Below are 23,224 nucleotides of genomic sequence, written 5' to 3' on the forward strand. Positions count from 1 at the left end.
TCCTTTCCTCGAGTCACTCTATTCTGAGTTACCCTCTTATCTTCTACGGGGATTAAGGACTAAGCTTCTTCCCTATCTGCTAGGATCATGAGTTATTGGATCTGTAGACTTATAGGATGGTTCTTGTGTGTCAAATCATGTTTCCATCAAAGTTGTGAGAAGTGATGCTTATGTTCTCACTACACCTTGAACCCATGATGTTGAGTTGTTATGATGCTCAAATCTCTTGCAAGTTGCCTCAATTTTTATGCCGGTATAGCCATTATGTTGTTCGAGCTATCCTAGGTTTAGATAAGTTTCAATGTTCTTCCTTGATTCTGAACCCTGGTTGTTTCCTTCAGGATGTCGCGAGTAACCCGGAGTTCTGCTGGTTGCGGTGAGAAATATGGAGATGGTAGGGATGAAGAAGATCCTCCCGGTTGCCTTCATTGGCATAGGTTATGCTAGAAATTGAGAGGAACAAGCGTTCCACCAACCGTTTGTTGGAGCACAATGAGCAAAGTATAGATCATGAGTGCAATGAGCTAGTATCCATCGGAGACTTCATTAAATTGAATCCGCCCACCTTCCACCAATCCATTGAGACACTAGATGCAAATGATTGGCTTCTAAGTGTCAACAACAAGATGCGTTATGCAAACATGACTGAAGGAGACAAGGTTACATATGCCACAATATACCTTGCAGGTTGTGCTGGCCTATGGTGGGAGAACTTCGAGGCCAAGCGCCCTGTAGGCCAAGTTACTTCATGGGAGGAGTTCTGTGAGGTTTTTCGTGAGCATTGTATTATGCTCGCCCTGATAGATCAGAAGCAAGAGGAGCTTTGCAATCTGACTCAAGGCAAGATGGATGTGGGTGCTTATAGTCGTGAGTTTGGACGCCTTGCGTGTTATCCACTAGAAAAATTATCCACATATGCCAAGAAGCAAGCTAGGTTCAGAAAAGGTCTTAACCCAAAGCTTCGGCATGATCTCAGTCTGCATGAGTTCATCAGTTTCCATTTTCTTGTGAACAAAGCCATCCAAGCAGTAACAAGCAGAATGACCTACGAGGAATCTCGCAAGAACAATCGTGATGTTGGATCATCTTCAATTTATATATCCCAGAAGCATAGGATATGGATTATGAATGCTACTCTTCCTCCAAGATACGGACCAAGGCCATCCTATGTGGCGCCTCGACTGCCTATGCCTAGTGTTCCCTAGAAGAACCTCATCAACCAGATGTTCAACCCAGATCCACGTCCCATTTATGGAGCATCCTTCAAGTGTAGCCAGCCAGGACACTACTCAAGGTATTTTCCTTTGCGTGGTTATGTTCCACCCCCTTCAGGAATGGGTGATGTTTGTTGCAAGCCACCCACTAAAAGGCCTAATGAAAGGTTAGTTGCTTTAACCCGTGGATGTGTGCACCATGTATCTGTAGAAGAAGCTCAAGATGATGCTGACGTCGTGCTTAAGACGGTTCTTGTCAATTCTCATCCAGCTTCAGTTCTATTTGACTCCGGAGCATCCCACTCGTTCATCTTTGAACGTTATGCCTCCTTGCATAACATGTCGATTATAAATTCAAACTCTTGGATCTCGATGGCAGACTAATGCAATAAGCCATGGGAACCAAATCCTTGTCGATGATTTAGTATTCCTTGCCTCCCTCATAGCTCTCAAGACTTCACACATCAATATCATTTTGGGGATGGACTGAATGACATCTCATCATGCCAAAATTGATTGTTTCTCTAGGTCTGTTCAGGTGAGTCGTCCTTCTGGCCAGATAGTCGATGTCTCTTCTTGTATTTGAAAATGCAAGATATATGCTCTCAATACCAATCCACTTCCACATCTTGAAAACATCTCAGTAGTCCGTGATTTCCCGAATGTCTTTCCAGAAGAATTGCCAGGTGTTCCATCTGACAAAGAAGTAGACTTTGTCATAGAACTTATTCCAACAACCTCTCCAATTGCTAGAAGACCCTATAAGATGTGTCCTCATGAACTAACTGAGCTTAAAATCCAACTCGATGAGTCTTTGAAGAAAGGTTTCATCCGTCCTAGTTCTTCTCCATGGTCTTGTCTTGTCCTCTTTGTCAAGAAGAAGGATGATACAGATCGGATGGTTGTAGATTATCGCCCGGTTAATCTGGTCACGATAAAGAACAAATATCAGCTCCCCAGGATCAACGATCTATATGATCAGCTCGCTGGATCTGCAATTTTTTCCAAGATGGATTTGAGATTAGGCTATCATCAAATCAAAAATCAGGAACGGGGACATTCCTAAGACGGCTTTTGTCACTCGTTATGGCCAATACGAGTACACCGTCATGTCCTTCTGTCTAACCAATGCCCCAGCCACCTTCTCCCGCTTAATGAATTCGATCTTCATGGTGTATTTGGATAAATTCGTTGTGGTTTACCTCGATGATATCTTGATTTACTCTAAGAACAAAGAACAACATGTTGAGCATCTTAGGCTGGTATTGATGAAACTTCGAGAGCACCGCCTTTACGCCAAATTCTCTAAGTGTGAATTCTGGTTGCCGGAAGTGAACTATCTAGGTCACTAATCTCTGCGAAAGGTATTGCTATCAATCCAGAGAGAGTTCAGGTTGTTCTTGATTGGACTCCACCTAAATCGGTGAAGCAAGTTAGGAGTTTCCTTGGCTTAGCAAGCTATTGTCGCCGCTTCATTGAGAACTTGTCCAAAGTTGCCAAACCTCTAACTAAACTCCTCTAGAAAGATAAGAAGTTCGAGTGGACCCTACAATGTCAAGAAAGTTTTCAGGAGTTGAAAAGAGGACTGACTACTGCCCCGGTACTTGTGCCCCCAGATTTCACAAAGGACTTCATTATCTACTGTGATGCCTTGCATCAAGGACTTGGTTACATTCTTAAGATCATCATGTGATTGCTTACACTTCTCGACAGTTGCGTCCACATGAGGAGAATTATCCAACACATGATCTGGAACTTGCCGCTGTAGTTCATGCACTGTTAACCTCGCGACATTACCTTGTGGGTAATTGTTGTGAAATATACATTAATCACGAGAGTCTCAAGTATATATTCACCCAACCTGATTTGAATTTCAATCAAATACGTCCCGTCAAGTTGATTACGGATTACAACTTAGGAATATCTTACACCATAGGCAAGGCCAATGTCATGGCTGATGCACTAAGTCGTAAATCCTATTATAACAACCTCATGTTGCTACAAAGTCAACCACTTCTCCATGAGGAATTTCATAAGCTTAATCATCACATTGTTCCTCAAGGATTCCTTTCTACCTTGGTGGCGAAACTGACTCTTGAGGATCAAATAGCAGGTGTCGAGAAGCAAGATACATGAATTTCTCGGATCAAGAGCAACATCGCCAAAGGAGTTGTTGGTCGCTTCTCGGTAGATGGTCAAGGTGTTGTATTATTTGAGAACTGTTTGGTGGTTGATGAAGAGATGATGTATATACTTCTCGCACCTCATTGGTTACCCCAAGTGGAAGGTTGAGATGTAGTTAGTAGCAAGTTTTCCCTCACACATAGACTGTAAGGCTTATCAAACGAGGAGGACTCCTAGGATCAACAAGTAGTTGTCTCCCACCCTGCCGCTAGCAGAAGACGTGGACCTACACACACAACAAATAAGTTTTCTCCCAACGAGTACAAAGAGGTTGTCAATCTCTCCGGCCTTGTAGTTTGCAAAGGATCAAAACACAAGCAGGAAAATAATAGTCATTGCAACGGAAAAGTAAACGAAAATGGTGAATGATGGAGGTGTAAACAATGGTGGTGATATGGACCAGAGTCACATGATGTTCACTAGTGATTTGTCTCTCCCAAAAGACGATAAACAACTATGCTTGGGTAAACAAATCACAGTTGGTCAATTGACAGAATTATGAATGCACCGCAATGCTAATTATGCTACTTGATAGTTAGAGGCTCAATAGTAATGGGCAGTACGTCAGGCGTACAAGTAGATCGTTTATTCATCAGCATATACTTACTTATCATCCACCTTGACATATCTATCCAGAACATCTCGCCGGTATTAAGTTGCGAGCCCCACCCAAAGTGTAAACTCAAAGCAACGGACAACTACATTAACGAACTATGCATAAGGTAAACAATCCTTGCAACCATGGTCACAAGCACCGTTGTTTTCTCCCTGGTGGCAACAAAACATCCCCTAGTCTCATATTTCTATAACTCAAGATAGACATCGAGGGGGCATGAACCCACAATCATGCATAACGCTCCCTCTTGGAGTTACAATCTACTACTCGGCCAAAGCAATAAATAGAAACGAAGAACACGCATGAATCACTAAGGAACATAATATAAAAGGATAATAAAATATATAAATCATAACAATCTGAACATAATCTCATAATCCATCAGATTCCAACAAACCGAGCATAGCAATAGCAAGAGAATTATATAGATGCCTTGATCATGTAGGGCAGCTCACAAGGACTAACCATTAAAGCACAAGATTGGAGAGAAGACATCACATAGTTACTGGTCATGGACCCATGGTCCAAGGAGGACTACTCACGACACGCTCGGGAAGCTTCCATGGCGGTGGAGAAGCTCCCAGAGGTCAATCTTCCCTCTAGCGGGGTGCCGGGTAGAGGTCTCCTAACGCTCCTGATCTCGGAAGCACTGCGGCGGCTGAACGATGGAAAAATTCGCGATTCTGGAAGTTGTGGAAGGGTTTCCTCTCGGAGGACTTAATATAGGCCAAAGTAGGGCACCCCTCTATCCCATCTCCGGTGATCTGGAAGCTTCTGTTTCACTGATTTTTATATATTTTTCCTCGAATTTTTCAAGTTTCGGAAAATTGGGTAAAAGCCCGTGCAAAATAGACATCAGCAGACAAAAACTAGCACTGGGTGCACTGAGTTAGTAGGTTAGTTCAAATATGTGTAAAATGATATAAAAGTGTAGCAAAACATATAACAATGTCACCCAAAAGATCATGGAACAAGCAGAAATTATAGATACGTTTGGGACATATCAACATCCCCAAGCTTAATTTTTGCTTGTCCTCGAGTAGATAAATGATAACACAACAATTTCTGTGGGGACATGCTAACACACATATAAGAACTTCAAAGTAAAGCAAGTGAGAAATGCAATTCAAGTCAAGATAATAACAAGCAAGAGTCTATATCCAGTATTGAGTTTAGCAAAGTAAGAACATAAAGGTGCAAGAGCTCTCACTGTCCATGACTCAAATGTCTCCAAATGGTGTTTGCGTGCAAGAAATCGGAGATAGGTTGAGATCCTAAAATATTTTTTAATTGAAAACTCAATCTACTAAAATTTCACACTTGGTCTCCTTTGGAATCTTATTTTGACTCATCCCCAGACCACTAGTCAGGCACAAGTCAAAATGATCCTCTCCCTTTCGACTTTGATCACTCATGCAATGGATGAGCGTAAGCAATATATGTTGGCACTCAGGATGGAAAATAGAATAATGATGGGGAAGGAAGACAAAAAGGTGTGAAAGGCTCACATTAATGAGGACAACCATAGGCGAGAGAAAGCCAAATGATAGATATGATGTGAGGAGTAGGGATTGCCATGATACGGATGCACATATGAGCTAAGGTAATCTCTCCAATGGAACTAGTGGGGGTGCATCCAACTTGTTTGCTCATGAAGACCTAGAGCTCATTTGAGAAGGATCATCATTGGAATATGCAAACCAAGTTCTATAGTGTAAGGGTCCCCACATAGTTATGCATGAATGATAATCTCTATGTAGTACCAAAATAGCAATGGAGTACGAGTGTGGATCTTTCAAAAGGAATATTAGTATTGCCCCCTTCTCTCTTTTTATTTTTATTTTTTTATTTTTATTTTTTCTCTTTTATTTTTTTGTTTTTTTGTGGCCTCTTTGGCTCTTTCTATTTATCTCTCATTTGTCCTCTTTGGGATATTTTGTTTTGTCCTCTTTGGGATCTTTTCCTCACTTAAGGGCAACACTCTATGTTTTACATGAATAAAAAGAAAAATCGTCACGCTTTACAAGAAGTACTCAACATAAAGACAAGTGAAAACTATCTTGATGTATGCAAATGTATGCCTCTGCCAGTGTAGGAGGATATGCAATGATACTAGCGCATCATGTGGCAATAATTGGGGCAAGGCCCAACTATCATGCGGCTCTATGATCAAGCAAAAGCAAGTATGACATGAATATGAATTCATGAGATGGTGGATGTTGCATGGCAATGTATCTCAGAAAGGCTATCGAAATGCCTTAATAGGTAGGTATGGTGGCTCTTTTGAGGAAAGATATAATGAGGCTTATGTATGACAGAGCGTATCATGTCATGGGTTTGGATGCACCGACGGAGTTTGCACCAACTCTCAATGTGAGAAAGGGCAATGCACGGTACCGAAGAGGCTAGCAAAATATGGATGGTGGAAGTGCCAACAATCGAACACTCACATTAGTCCGAAGAACTCCTACACTTATTATCGTTAACTCTCTATCTAGTTTGGAAATGCACAAAGAGACAAGTACCCCGGGGAGGAGTGTTTGGGGGTTTGGTTATCCTTGTGCATCCTCGACTCATGGTAAAGTGAGGGTACTCTATATATTCCAACCCCTCAAGAGGTTAGCGATCAATTTAGTAGCTAGAGTTCTCAACTAATTTTTAGTTTCTGAAAAACACACGGATTTCCCAAAATACGACACCTATAACCAATAGGCTCAAGCTCTTGGCACCAATAGTCCAAACATTACTCAAATCAATACCTCAAAACTATTGCAAGTTACTACTATACTTAAATAGCAACCTCAATTACCTACTCATGCAAGACACACAACTCAGTGCAACAAGCCAACTCTCTAAACAAGATAAGCATAATAACTCAAAAGAGTTCCAAAATCAACCTAAATAAAAGCTCTGAAAAAGATAAGCATGAAAACTAAGAGCTAAGTATGGTAGTAGCTACGAAAAGATGAAGAACACACACAAAAGATAAGCATGAAAACCTATCTTGTGTTCTAGAGTGGAATGGAGCATGTTTATCTCCCAAACAAAGAAGGCTAGGTTCCGACTTGTTATGAACAGCAAGGAAAACTAAAAAAAACTAAAAAGTAAAGACCGGGACGCTCCAAGCATAGCACATAACATATGAAGTGATAAAAATTTAGCATGGAGATGGACGAACTGATGATTGTTGATAGAGAAGGGGATGCACGGGGGCATCCCCAAGATTAGATGCTTGAGTATCCTTGAATATTTCTTGGGGTGCATGGGGCATCCCCAAGCTTGAGTGTTTGACACTCATGTATCTTTTTTCATCATCTCCCATCGCATACTTGAAAACTCCCTTCATACGAAACTCATCATAAGCTGATTAGAGTGGTTAGTAGCCTTAATAAAATAATTCATTACCTGCTGGAAATAAAGATTTTCATGAAAATCTACTGCTTCTCATGATTGACAAAAGGTTTTTGCAAATAAAAAGTAAGCTTAGGATTTGCAAAACAATGAAAACGCAAAACATGGCAGAATCTGTGAAAAACAGAACAACATATAGTAAATAATTTATTCAGGGCACTTCTGCAACAAAAATCAAAAACTCAGAATAGATGCCAGAAAGGAAATTATATAGAGCATGCTTTCAAAAGAAATTCAGATCAAAAAGATGATCTAGTGATTTTTTGCGATTTTTTCCGTCAAGCAGACAGAATATGTTTTTGGACAGCATGTCACAATTTTTGAACTTTCTTGTAATCGGAGGCTATAACTTGGCACAAAGCTTAAAAATAAAGATGCAATGATGTTGCTACAGTAGTAACAAGCATCAAGACCACTAAAACAGAATGTAAAAACAAATTGGGTTGCCACCCAACAAGCGCTTTCTTTTATGCCTTTGAGCTAGGCATAATGCAAGAAGATCAAGTGTTATCAACTCTAAAAGAATAAGTTGCGCGAGTAATGGACTCATAAGTTAACTTAACCTTATTTCTAGGGAAATGTTCCATTCCCTAAGAGGAAATTTGAATTTAATAATTCCATCTTTCATGTCAATGATAGCACCAACGGTGTGGAGAAAAGGACGTCCGAAAATAATTGGACATGAAGGATCACATTCAATGTCCATAATAAGAAAACCAACGGGCACATAATTATCATTAACAATAATAAGAACATCATGAATTCTCCCTAAAGGTTTCTTTATGGAAGAATCAACAAGACTAACACCAAAAGAACATGGATCATAAGGTTTCCAATCAAGCATATCATACATTGTTTTGGGCATAACAGAGCAACTAGCTCCAACATCACACAATGCAAAGCAAGAGATATTATTCAATTTTATTTTGACCATAGGATCCCAACCATCTTCTAGTTTCCTAGGAATATAAGTCTCTAGTTTGAGCTTATCCTCCCTAGCTTTGATAAGAGCATTGGTAATATGCTCGGTGAATGCAATATTGAGTGTACTAGTGTGGGGGTTAGCCATTCTTTGCAAAAAGGTGATAAATTCGGAGAGACTACAATTGTCAAAATCAAGGTTACTACCATTAATTAAAGTGGTAGTGATGTCATCTAAGCTCATTATTTTAGTAGTCTCTAAATTCAAAGGACTTTCTTGTCCTATAGTTGAGGTATTAGCATCACCATTAATAGGTCCATTGAGACTAGGAGTGTGATGGGTGCTAAATGTTTTGAGGTCCTCAACAACTTGTGTAGTAGCATTGGTAGTGTGTGTAGGAAGGCTCTTAATTCTCTCTCCCTCTTCTTTTTCTCTAGCACATCTCTCTTTAAGTTTGGCTAGCATTCTTATGTTCTCATTAATTTGGACTTGGATAGCATTCATGGGTGTGGTGTTCCTTTCCTTAAGGGGGGGAGTTCTAATTTTAATCTTCTCTACATCATGAGCTATGTTGTCCACCTTCAAAGAGAGACTATCTAATTTTTCTAGTTTCTCTTATACACTCTTGTTGAAGGCTTTTTGAGAAGTGATAAAATCCTTAAGCATGCTCTCTAATTGAGGAGTGGAGTTTTGGTGCTAGGATAATTGTTGTTATTCCCATAGTTGTTGGATGGGAACGGTCTAGGATTGCTACCAAAATTACTCCTATAAGCATTGTTATTAAAGTTGTTCCTAGAGATAAAATTAACATCAACTTGCTCTCTTTGTTGAGCAACCAAAGAATTTAAAGGAACATCACGAGGATCAATAGGAGCTTGCTTAGTAAGTAGAGTCATGATCATGTCAACCTTATCATTAAGAGAGGAGATCTCCTCAACAGAGTTTACCTTCCTACCTGTTGGAGCTCTCTCGGTGTGCCATTGAGAATAATTTGTCATCATCTCATCCAATAGCTTTGTGGCAGCACCAAGTGTAGTTGACATAAAGGTTCCTCCCATGGCCGAGTCTAATAGATTTCGCGAGGTAAAGTTCAGTCCTGCATAGAAAGTTTAGATAACCATCCAAGTAGTCAAACCATGTGTACGGAAATTCTTAAGAAGAGATTTCATACGCTCCCAAGCTTGAGCAACATGTTCATTATCCAATTGTCTAAAATTCATAATGCCACTTCTCAACTAGATAATCTTAACAGGCAGGTAATACTTCCCAATAAAAGCATCTTTGCACTTATCCCAAGAATCTATGCTATTCCCAGGCAAAGATAAAGCCACACTTTGGCTCCTCCTCTCAAAGGGAAAGGAAAAAATCTTAAGTTTAACAATATCACCATCTACTTCTTTATATGTTTGCATATCACAGAGCTCAACAAATTTGTTCAAGTGCATGGCAGCATCATCTCCAGCACCGGAGAATTGATCTTTCATAACTAGATTCAGTAAAGAAGGTTTAATCTCATAGGACGTGGTTCCAGTGGCGGGAGCAGCAATAGGAGTGCAGATAAAGTCATTGTTGTTGTGACTAGTGAAGTCACACAACTTGGTGTTCTCAGTGGAACCCATGGTAGCGGCAACAAGCAAGAACAAAGCAACTAACTTTTTTGTGGTTTTTGGTATAAGATCCTGAAGAGAAAACTAAAAAGCAAACTAACAGGACTAAAAAGCAAAGGTAAAAGATAGCGTGCAACTCCCCTATCTTGAAGACTGGAGTCCCCGGCAACGGTGCCAGAAAACTTTGCTTGATGACGAGATGATGTATATACTTCTCGCACCTCATTGGTTACCCCAAGTGGAAGGTTGAGATGTAGTCAGCAGCAAGTTTTCCCTCACACATAGACTGTAAGGTTTATCGAACCAGGAGGACTCCTCGGCTCAACAAGTAGGTGTCTCCCACCCTGGCGCTAGCAGAAGATGTGGACCTACACACACAACAAATAACTTTTCTCCCAACAAGTACAGAGAGGTTGTCAATCTCTCCGGCCTTGTAGTTTGCAAAGGATCAAAACACAAGCGGGAAAGTAATAGTGATTGCAACGAAAAAGTAAATGAAAACTTTGAATGGTGGAGGTGTAAACAATGGTGGTGATATGGACTAGAGTCACATGATATTCATTAGTGATGTCTCTCTCCCAAAAGACGATAAACAACTATGCTTGGGTAAACAAATCACAGTTGGGCAATTGATAGAATTATGAACGCACCGCAATGCTAATTATGCTACTTGATAGTTAGAGGTTCAATAGTAAGGGGCAGTACGCCAAGACAAGTAGACCATTTATTCATCAGCATCTACTTACTAATCATCCACCTTGAGATATCTATCCAGAACATCTCGTCGGTATTAAGTTGCGAGCCCCACCCAAAGTGTAAACTCAAAGCAACAGACAACTGCATTAACGAACTATGCGTAAGGTAAACAATTCTTGCAACCGTGGTCACAAGGACCGTTGTTTTCTCCCTAGTGGCAAAAGCACATCCCTAGTCTCGTGTTTCTGCACTCAAGCTACACATCGAGGGGGCATGAACCCACAATCATGCATAACGCTCCCTCTTGGAGTTACAATCTACTACTCGGCCAAAGCAATAAATAGCAATGGAGAACATGCATGAATCACTAAGGAACGTGATACAAAAGGATAATCAAATATATAACTCATAACAATCTGAACATAATCTCATAATCCATCGGATCCCAACAAACCAAGCATAGCAATAGCAAGAGAATTACATAGATGCCTTGATCATGTAGGGAAGTTCACAAGGACTAACCATTGAAGCACAAGATTGGAGAGAAGACATCACATAGCTACTGGTCATGGACCCATGGTCCAGGGGGGGCTACTCACGGCACGTCCGGAAAGCGTCCCTGGCGGTGGAGAAGCTCCCGGAGGTCAACCCTCCCTCCGGCAGGGTACCATGAAGAGGTCTCCTGACACTCCCAATCTCGGAAGCGCTGCGGTGGCGGAACGATGTAGAAATTCATGATTCTGGAAGTTGTGGAAGGGTTTCCTCTCGGAGGACTAAATATAGGCCAAAGGAGGGCACCCGAGGTGGTGGGGCCCACCCAGGCGGCCTCCTGTCACGGCCTAGGACCTGGTCGCGCCGGCAGGTCACCTGGACGGCCCTTGGCCCCCCTCTGGCCCATCTTCGGTGATATGGAAGCTTCTGTTTCATTGATTTTTTATATATTATTCTTGGAATTTTTCGGGCTTCATAAAATTGGGTAAAAGCCTTTGCAAAATAGACATGAGCAGACATCAATTAGCACTGGGTGCACTGAGTTAGTAGGTTAGTCCAAATATGTGTAAAATTATATAAAAGTGTAGCAAAACATATAACAATTTCACCCAAAAGATCATGGAACAAACAGAAATTTTAAATACGTTTGGGACGTAACAGTGGTTCCCAAGAAGCAACAACTTCAAGAACTAATCCTTAAAGAAGCTCATGAATCTCCTCTCATGATTCTTCCTGGTAGTACTAAGATGTATCGGGACCTAAGAAAGAGGTTCTAGTGGGCCAGGATGAAAAGGGAAATCACTCAATTCGTTGCTAACTGTGATTTTTGTCGTAGCATTAAGGTAGAGCGTCAAAGGTTTGCTGGCACTCATCATCTCTTGGTTATTACTGAGTGGAAATGGGTCAAGGTTGGTATGGATTTCATCACCGGCTTTACAAAGAGTAAGAAATGGAATGATGCCATCTTTGTGGTCATCAATCCCCTTTCCAAACTTGATCATTTCCTTCCAGTTCGAGAAAGTATAACTGCTAGTCAGTTAGCACACCTATATATTTCTCGAATATTTTCTCTTCATGGTGTTCCTCTAGAAATCAATTCAGACCGTGGAAGTATTTTCACCTCTAGATTTTGGAAAGCTTCCAGAATGCTAAGGGAACCCATCTCTCCTTTAGCACCACTTTTCACCGTCAGTCAAGTGGTCAAGTAGAAAGAGTTGATCAAATTATCGAAGATATGCTCAGAGCCTGTGGTATCTCATTGAGAATGAATTGGGAGAAGTGTCTTCCCTTCGCCAAATTTGCTTTTAACAACAACTTCCAGTTTAGTCTGGGCAAGGCTCCGTTCGAAGTTCTGTATGGACAAAGATGTCGAACGCCATTAAACTCGTCAGAAACCGGTGAAAGACAATTCCTTGGACCGAACATGATCCAGGAGGCAGAAGAGCAAGTTCGCATCATTTGTGAAAATTGGAAAACTGACCAATCTCGTCAAAAGAGCCAATATGACCATCGTCATAAGGAAGTAAGTTATGAAGTAGATGAGAAGGCTTATCTTCGGGTTTCACCTCGGAAGGGTACCCACCGGTTCTTATCAAAGGAAAATTGGATCCTTGTTACATTGATCCTTTTCACATTCTCACTAAACAAGGAGAGGTTGACTACCAGTTGGAACTACCCCCACAACTTTCCAAAGTTCATGATGTGTTCCACATTTCTCAACTCAAGCGTGATTCAACGATCCTATTCGCGAAGTGGAGCATGAAACACTTGATCTTCAAGATGACCTTTCATATCGAGAATATCATGTTCGTTTTCTCGATGAAACCAAGCATATGACTTGATAACGCAACATCAAGTTTCTCAAGGTTCAGTGGTCTCATCATTTTGACGATGAAGCAACCTAGGAGCACGAAGATTGTCTTCAGCTTGAGTACACTGACCTCTTCCTGACTACTCCTGAATCTCCGGACGAGATTCTTGTTTAGTGGGGGTGAGTTGTCACAACCCTAGTTTAATTATGATTGCTAATGCATCCATGCATGCATGTTTAATTTCTTTTGGAAATGAATTCATGAAGTGATCAAGCCTCAGAAGGATTTTTTGTAAAATAAGTAATATAAAGTTGCTTCAAATAGATCCAAGAAAGTGTTCGTGGTATTCTAATAAAATATTGGCATAATGTAAAAATGTCAACCAATATTTTGGGATCACACAAACATTTTATTTTTGGTTTTTGAATTAATCAAACAATTTTTTGCAATGGAATTATATTTACTATATATAATATAGTTCCATATATTCTGCAATTTATTATGTGGCACTAGCTAATTCCATTTAGACCACACAATCATTTTTAGGATTTTTGCAAATGGTTTGACATTTATTTTTCAAACCCAAACAAATGTAAACAAAATAGAATTTTTTTTCCAGAAAACTGAGGAGGCAACGACCCAGCCCACAAGGACAACAACTTCTTCTTCCTCTTGGCAGGAGGAGAAGCACATGCGTGCCCCGACCGCAGCCGACCAAGGCCACGTCCCTCGCCACCTCCCGCTCCTCCCCTCGAGCCTATATCTTCGCCAGAAGACGTCCCCCACACCCTCTCGCTCACACTCGCTCTCTCCCTCCCCTCTGTTGCTCCCTACCCTCGCATAGCCGAGCGCCATCGCGAGCCCCGCTAGCCATAGTCACGGACGCCGGCAACCCCTTGCTCCCCCGTGTTCTCCAGAAGAGCCATCGCATCGCGGTGCCCCTCTCCACTAACGAATCGGACCCGGACGCCTCCTTCCTAGCCATCTTCATCGTCTTCAACCTCGGCGACCATCGGCCGCCGTGATTCGATTCACCGCCACCAAAGCTTCCCGACCTCATCTTCGCTTCCGTCCGAACCGCAGTGAGCCTATGTTCGTTCCCCCTCTCGCCCTTCCTCCCCCGTCTCTAGCTGGCCTCCCCGCCATGGTCGGAGCTAGCCACCACACGACCTTGTCGTCGGCGCGGCCATAGCTGCTTCTGCTAGCTCCTGAGCACCCTGCCAACTTTGTCGTGCCCCCACGGGTCCAACGCATGCCCCCACTCGACCCGAGTGTGCCTCTAGCGACCCCTGTGTCGAGCCCATTCGGGCACCGCCGCGGATGAGCTCACCCGCTCAACTCTGGCGACCCCAAGGCCCCTGACAAGCCCCACTCGACGCGGTCGAGCCTGGGCTACACCCCATGACCTCGACATGCTAAATCTGACAAGCCTCCACCGCTATTTTGGTCGCCGCTAGCCCAACTCCGATGGGGAGTTACGTGGCCGGCCAATTAGCACTAATTAAGCCACCCCTAACGCTGACGGTGGGCCCCAGCAGTGGGTCAAATTCCAGTGAGCATGAGATTAACACCTGGGTCACTGACTAACGGACCCCACTGGTCAGGTTTGACATGGACCTCACATGGTTGACCCGGTGATGCCAGCCCCACGCGATGCTGATGCAATTAGTAATTTCTGATATAAAAATGATCTAGAAAATGCTTTGAACTTTAAAAATTCCTAGAAATTCAACTGTAGATCCAAATGAAATAATTTATATATGAAAAATTATTAGAAAAATTCAAGGAATCTCATGGCATCATTTTTAAAGCATGTTTGAATAACTTATAACCACTGGTTAGGGCAATTTCATTAATGGCATCTAAATGCTTATATGTGGAGCTTGAAATTGATTAATATTGGTCAAATAACTTCCATTTAATTTGTGGTCACTTGCATTAGACAAAATAGCAACATGTTAACATGCCATGCTCATCCATCATTGTGAAGCATTTGTCGTGCTTAATTTGTATCTTTTGTGATCTCGTTGATACACTTGCAAGACGTAGTTATCGATGACATCGAAGAACAACTGAGTTCTTCTCATCAATAGGCAAGCAACCTCGCTTGATCAATCTCATACAATCCCACTCTCTCGCTCATGCTCTCATTTCAATGCATTAGGCCAAGATGATTTAATTGCTATTTGTGTTATGAAACTCAAAATGCCTGGACCTAATGGTGTCATTACCCTCATAAGCAATCCGGTTAGGGCCCTGCAGGCTGAAAACAAAACCGCAGCGCTCGCCCTCGAGGCACTTTCAGAGGACCTTGCGGCTGAAGAATTCAGTGAACTAAGATCGATGGTCGACAGGGATGATCTAAATCTTAGCAAGAGACCCAAGTCTACATCCTTGAAGCCCGTCGATGAGATAATCAAATTCCAAGTGCACCCGACAGGCCCCACTAAAACAGCGTCCATCGGAGCAAAGCTCGACCCCGTGGTCAATGAAGAATTGTGCACATTCTTGTGAGAAAACTGGGATATATTTTCCTAACAACCTTCGGATATGCCAGGAATCCCACGAACACTGGCCGAGCACAGCTTGAACATAATAGATGGCTTCAAACACATCAAAAAAATGCTATGTCGCTTCTCCAAACCCAAGAGTCAAGCCACGGGCACCGAACTAGCAAATCTGCTCGAACCTGGATCCATTCGGGATATCAAACATCCTGAGTGGTTGGAAAATCTGGTCATGGTCCCAAAAAGGACAGATCACGGTGATTATGCGTCTATTTCAAAGACCTCAATAAATTCTGCCCTAAGGATCCATTTCCTTTACATCGCATAGACCAAATCATCGATGCCCCCGCGGGACACGACTCACTATGTTTCCTTGATGCCTACTCCGGATACCGTCAAATAAAGATGAAGGAATACGATCAAGCCGCAATTGCTTTCATCACTCTGTACTTGCCATTCTGCATTGCCACAATTCCCTTTGGGTTAAAAAGTGCAGGCGCCATGTATCAACGCATGATTCGAACATGCCTCGAAAAACAAATCGACAGGACAGTCAAGGCATATGTGGATGATGTGATCAGCAAGACCAAACACGTCAGCCAGCTAGTGGACGACCTCCGACAAACCTTCGACAATCTTCGATAATATGACATACGACTTGATCCGTAGAAATATGTCTTCGATGTCCTCGTAGGTAAACAACTTGGTTTCATCGTCTCCCATAGGGGAATAGAGGCCAATCGAGTAGAAATTCGAGCTCTATCCGAGTTGGCGATTCCGATGTAGCTGAAACATGTTAGAAAACTAGCGGGTTGTGTGGCGGCGTTAAGCCGTTTTATCTCCCGTCTCGGAAAAAAGCACTACAACTCTATCGACTGCTCAAGCAAACCAAAAACTTCGAGTGGACCAAAGAAGCAACAGCAGCCCTCGAGGAAATTAAAACATTGCTGGCCAATAACCCTATACTGACCGCATCCATAACAGGGGAACTAATGCTATTTGTACATATTGACCACAAATTAGGTTATATGCGCATTACTCGTGGTTGAATGAGAGGCGGCGGGCCACAAATGACGGATACGACAACCAGTTTATTATGTGTCCGAAGTCCTCACCCGTGCAAAACTCGTTATCCTCACTACCAAAGATAGCCTATACAGTCTGCATGGCATTTCGCAAGTTCCTACATTACTTCCAAGAGTGTTTGGTAAAGGTAACATCTCAGGTACCCTTGAGTGATATAATCAATAATAAGGATGCCACCAGATGCATAGCCCAATGGGCTAAAGAACTCTTGCCCTTTGAGATCATTTACACCCCATGTCGAGCTATTAAATCTCAGGTGTTGGCTGACTTTCTAGCCTAATGGACGGAAGCCGAACTCCCTAGAGAGTGTAGTACATATTCCCATTGGACGATGTACTATCTGACTTGGGGGCCGGTGTCATTCTTACATCCCTCACAAGTGATAGTATTCGATACATGTTGCAAATAATATATACTGATTCTAACAACGTGGCCGAATACAAAGCCCTCCTACATGGCTTAAGGATGGCAATTTTGAGGGGCGTACAAAGGCTGGAGGTACGAGGGGACTCGAACCTCGCTATCTCTCAAATCAATGGTGAATTCGACGCCAAAACAACCAAAGATGGCAACTTATAGGAATGTCGCCCTCAAAATATCGGCTCGGTTCGAAGGCCTTGAGTTCCACCACGTTTGTGGAGACAATAATCAGGCTCCCGATATCCTCGCTCGTATGGGTGCCAAGTGTGATACCATCCCTAAAAATACCTTCCTGGAAGGACTTTTAAAGCCTTCTATGGTGTGGTAGGACGAGAACGAGAATATTGAAGCCACGGGAAAGGAGCAAGATACTCCTCCTACAGTTAAGCCACATGATCAAATCATTGGCGGCTCCGCTCTAGAGGAAACACTTGCGGCTCATGAAATTATGGTCGTAATCGCACAATGGACCGAACCCTTCCTGGCTTATCTTCTTCGCCAGGAACTCCTCGATGACCAAACATAAGCAAGATGCATAGTTCGACGTTCCAGGTCTTACAAACTTCACGAAGAGGAACTCTATAGAAAAAGCACTACTGTCATACCCAATGATACATATCCGAAGAAGAAGGTAAACAACTCTTGGCTGAAATACACGTAGGTATGGGCGTCCATCACGCATCAGCTAGAGCTTTGGTGAGCAAAGTGTTTCGAGCTCACTTATTTTGGCCAACAGCTCGAGATAATGCTCGCTCGCTTGTCCAACATTGCATTGGATGTCAACTTTTCGCAAACCAGAGCCACATGCCTGCAACAGCCCTTCGGACAATACTGATTACTTGGGGTCTAAGGGTTGGACATGGTTGGACCTTTGAAGGGGGGGTCCAAGAAAAAAGAAATACTTACTGGTGATGGTCGATAAATTCACTAAATGGATCGAAGCTAAACAAGTAACTTCTTCCAAGTATGGACCAGTCATCGAGTTTATATCAGATGTGGTTCATCGTTATGGCATTCCACATTGTATAATCATGGATAATGGGTCTAATTTTATAGCCCAAGAGGTTAAGGACTGGTGCACGAACTTGGGAATTAAGCTTGACTACTCCTCGCCTATCACTCACAAACCAATGGACAGGTCGAACGGGCTAACAATATCATCAAGAGTGGAATCAAGCCACTTTTAGTCCGATCTCTCAAAGAACTCGATTGCCATTGGGTAGAGGAGCTCGACTCCGTATTGTGGGGTTTGCGCACAACTCTGAGTAGGTCCATGGGTTACACGACATTCTTTATGGTGTATGAGGTGGAAGTAGTCCTCCCATGTGACATTATCCATGATGCACCTAGAGTGTGCATGTACGAGGAAAAAGAAGCCAAGTTAGATCAGCATGATGACTTGGATGGACTGGAAGAAGAGCGTGACATAGCTTGGCACGATCCACCTTCTATCAACAGCAGGCTTGGCGCTATTAGAGCTGGGAAGTTCGAGCAAAGACTTACAACGTGGGCGAGCTTGTGTTGTGCCTCTGTTAGAAGAAGAAGAATAAACTTGCACTCAAATGGGAGGGCCCCTTTATCATCAATGACGTACTTACTGGAGGGGCATATCGTCTCCGCGATGCACCGGACAATCATCTTGAACCAAACCCATGGAACGTGGCTCGTCTTTGGCGTTTCTACAGCTAAATTGATGTAGTTACGGTTATTCATTTCCTCGTTATCCTTTTTTCAACTTTTCTTGTATCCTTTTTCTGTGTCAAGAGGATTAACGTATCCCAGTTAATGTTCGGATTAACCGAACTATGTCCGTGAAATATGTAATTTCTATAGACACCTGGGAATTTGTAAAGCCGATAATAACACATTCATGCGTCATTTTTATAGTCCGTCTATTCTTCCTGTACTTAAAGCCTCAATGTGCACTAAATTTGACTTAAGATTTTGCCAAGCTGGGTTGCCTCGTTCCTATGTTTATCCCCCATGTTCCCGATTATTTGGCTAGAGGATAAAGGGAGCACCTCTGCGATTGTTATGACCGGGTAATCCGGATAAGTACCTCGGATGGGTGAAAAGCCGAAAGCTAGGATTCTTAATGACAAACTAGTCTGGCAAAGGAAGGTAATAATAATTACGTGGTTCACACAACGAGTTAAAATTCCCAAGTGTACACTAACTCCGTACACAACAGATGCTTAGGAAACCCCAAGAAAGGAACCTATAAAGGAACTATTTCCATGGGAAGATGTTTCTTACTAAGTAAAAAAGTAATATAACATAACTCCATGATAATTGTGTATCTCTTGGCACCATATGGCCGGATTGTCTGGTTAGCCAAACTATTTACCTACTTCACAGGTTACATAGTACACAACACTTCCTGATGTTTATCAAGGAAGGAAGAAGCAGATGGTCGGTTAAGATAGCATTAACACATAGGATGGCGAACAAAGTAATACAAATACTTAGTTACATAAAATCACGCATTAGGTTGCTGATCTAACTTATCTATTATCGCATCGAAGAGGCACCTCCTGACCATTGAGCCTCGCCACCCCGACTCATGCCAGTTCTTCAGGATTAAGCTTCGTAAACCTCGTCCTCACCATTGCCCACCCCTCCTGATCACCGTCCTGGCAGGCCGATGTCTTCCACAAATCAAATCGGTGCCGAGCTCCTTTAAAATGATCAACTAGTTCCAGCATCCTTTCGAGAGGCTTCTCGACCAGCCATAATGCCTTTAGCATACTCTTCATCACTTTTTGCCCGCGCTGATAACTTGTAATATCCCGAACCGATGCTCTATAAGAGTCCCTTTTATTTCATTACCGTCTTGTGATTTATTTGGTTGTCGCATTCATTATGACATCATGTGCATCATTCACATTGCATCGACACTCTGTTGCCGTCATTTTTAAAACTTGCAGACGCAATTAGTTGCCGTTTCTTCCCGTTCTTGTCGTTGACCGTTTCGAGTCCAACTACACACTCACGCACCCACGACATCATTAAATTATTGTTTCTAAAAGTGTGTATAAAACTTTCTCTAAATGGGTAAAAGTTCATGTGCGGTCTTAATATAGTGTAGGTAGACCGCGTGCCAAATTTCGTAGCATTCGGAGTTTTGTGATACCCAAACCGTTAAACCTAGAGCGGCACTATAGTCGGGTTAATTAACGGATGTTTCCGGTTTTAGAACTTTGATGCCTAGCCGCAAACCTCTCTCACATCCCCACCCATCCCATCTACACATCCCAACACACTCACCTAGCCTATCCCTCTGTTTCAGACCGCCTACTCGAAATCCGACGGTACGAAAATTGCCAACCCTAGATACCCTTCCTATAAAAGGAAGCCTCCCCCTACCTAAACTTTTTCTTGAAAGTTAGCAGGAGAACTACTAAGATTCTATTTTAGAAGGAGTTGCCCAAATGCGAGTTACAAGAGGGAATACAGTAGTCGAAACGACCAAAACCAAAGACACAAAAAGGAGCATGTCGAAGCTGTCAAGAAAAACAACTAGCGGTGTCATGCTTTTCATGGGGACCCCTAAAAAGGAACAGAGAAAACTCCTCAGCCCGGGTCGAATTGGATTGGGCAACCACCTAGCCTCCAGATGGAGGCCTCGTCTCTGAACAAAACCAGCACGCTAGCGACCAATAGTTCTTTCTTGTCAAAAATCCTGCGGTTGCGCTCATGCCAAATCTCCGAGCATACTAGCATGGCGAGCGCCTTGGCCGCTCACCATTCACTCTTGGAGGCAATCTCCGAAAGTTGGGCCATCCAGTCAGTAGTTGCCACTCCGGTGCGCAAGGTCGTCGGCTTGAGAGACTGCAGCCTCGCCAAGGAAGCCATAGACTCCCAAAGATTGACGGACCAGGGGCACTCATGGAGCAAATGGTCCGCTGTTTCCAGGTTCCTCTAACACAGTGGGCAGAAGTAGTCATTTTCCAAGCCTCTCGCCACAAGAACATCCGTTGTTAACACCCGATGTTGGACGACCGCCCATATGAACAATTTGCATTTAAGGGGAGCTTTTGCTTTCCAGATGAACTCTCGGAACGGGGACCTGTCATGTCCCTTGAATAACATACGATAAGTTGAACGAGCCGAGTAGGTGCCATTGGAGGTTAGCTTCCAGGTGATGCAGTCCCTGGCATCTAGCTGAAGTGAGACATGTTCCAGCCACGAGGAAAGAGTAATTAGTTCGTCCAACATGTCATCACGGAAACCAATTGACGGGTCATGGAGCCAAGCATAGTTTTTCAAAGCTGCAGCAACTGTCCGTCTCTTCCTACAGGAGATGGAAAACAAAGATGAGGCAAGTCGCGGGGAGCCATGCCCTCCAGCCAAGCATCAAACCAGAACAGGGCGGTGGATCCATCTCCAATAGTGACCTTGGTAGCAGAGGCGAACATTGCGAATTCTTCGACAAAGCATGGAGGTAGCAAGCCCACCCGGCGTGGCGAGTCTGCCCATCGGAACCAAAGCCATCTCAGGCGAAGCGCCGAACCAAACTTCTGCAAGTTCGGAATGCCAAGACCACTGAGGCTACGGGGTGTGCAGACTTTGACCCAGCTTATCCTACACTGGCTGCCGCTGCATGATTGTAGTCGCTTCCATACCCATGATCTTGTGCGCTTGTCAATCCAATTGAGAAGCCGCTTTCGGAAGGGATGGACAGACATCATATAGACCGGCAAGGCGGAGAGGACCAGACGTGCTAGGTGATGGGGATATGTACCTAGGGTAGGGTCATAGGCCTGACCTGAATGTCCTACCCAAGGGCACCTCATTATTAGGCCGAGGGTCAGACAGAAGATTCCGACTGGATGAAGATGGCACTTAAAAGTCACTCGGTACGCAAACACTCGGATTACATTTCCATCCACTCGACTACCTGTATACACTCGGAAGGATTCCGGTCAGCATTGAAGATCAGAAGTCACCACAAGGGCCAACGGACACACGTTCAACCAATGGTCTTTAGTAGCATTTATTACCCACTTACGTTATCAGTAACATATATCTTTAAACTCGTATTGATCGAGCCCTTAGATGCTGAGGTATTGATGAGAGGTGGCGCACTCTGTATAAGCCACTCCTCTCCTCTCGCACAAGGGTTCGCACCCCCTGTATTACACAATCTACACTGCAAGAGCTCCCGAGCACCTGAGACGTAGGGATGTTACCTCCAAGAGAGGGGCCTGAACTCATACATCTTGCATACAATCTTGTCGTAGCTAGTACTCTACCCTCTCCATTCGTACCCTACACCTCTATTGTTAGGTTTATTCCCACGACAGTTGGTGCCCACCATGGGGCAGGCGTCTAAGCGACTTCCGGAAAGTTTGCATTTTTTCACTCTTCGTCATGTCTTCCGGCGGCGGTTCGTTCATGGGTGGTGAGATCCATTTCAGCGTTGTCATCTTCGTCGCCAACGACTCGGCATGGCTTCCAGAAGCGCCACTCGACATCGATACGCTCCCGTTCCATGGAGGGACGCACTTCCGTGCGAACTCCTTCGACGTTCTCCTTCTGCAGTCGTCGACCCCGCTGTCGGCTCTCCACTCTGTTATTCGTCATCGCAAGTGATCCGGTCACTCTCGACTCCAACGGTGGGTGAAGCACGCAGTGGCTCGTCAGGCGTCATCTCCATCGACTCCTCAGGTTAGCCATCGAGCCTGTTGTACCCCTTCAGGACCCGATCCACTCGGCGTCAGATGAGTGTGACGTTCCCTTTGAGTGCGAGAGCTACAACTCAGGAGCAGAGGTCTTCATGGCGGGGTCAGCGGAGATCCCACCCGGGTTCGGTCGCGGTGGGAACGAGGCCGACGAACCGTGTCTGAACGCGGTCGTCGTCATGCTCCAACTTTCAGTCGGCGTCAGTGACAACTCTTCTCAGGCGATCATCACGCCAATACTGAGGTATACCGTACTCCGATACTCAATGCCGCAATAGCAGCCAAAATAGCAGATTCAATCCAGCCTTCAGATTCAGAGGCAGGTAGAGGCTTAGAGCAGATTCGTGCTTTGCTTCAAGCAACACAACAACAGAATTCGGCTGTATCACAGTCGATCAATAGATTACACAGCAATTTGCTAAGGGCGGAGACAGTCCGATTTGTTTATAGTCCAGGTTCACCCCAGCGTCACACAGACGGAGGTCACCGAGAGTATCAGCACGGAGACCATCGTCGGAACCAGTTTCCCCCTCGTCATCACCGTGATGACCATTGTCGAATGCATTCTCCTTCG

Source organism: Hordeum vulgare, chromosome 3H (assembly GCF_904849725.1).
Source record: "Hordeum vulgare subsp. vulgare chromosome 3H, MorexV3_pseudomolecules_assembly, whole genome shotgun sequence".
NCBI lineage: Eukaryota > Viridiplantae > Streptophyta > Magnoliopsida > Poales > Poaceae > Hordeum > Hordeum vulgare.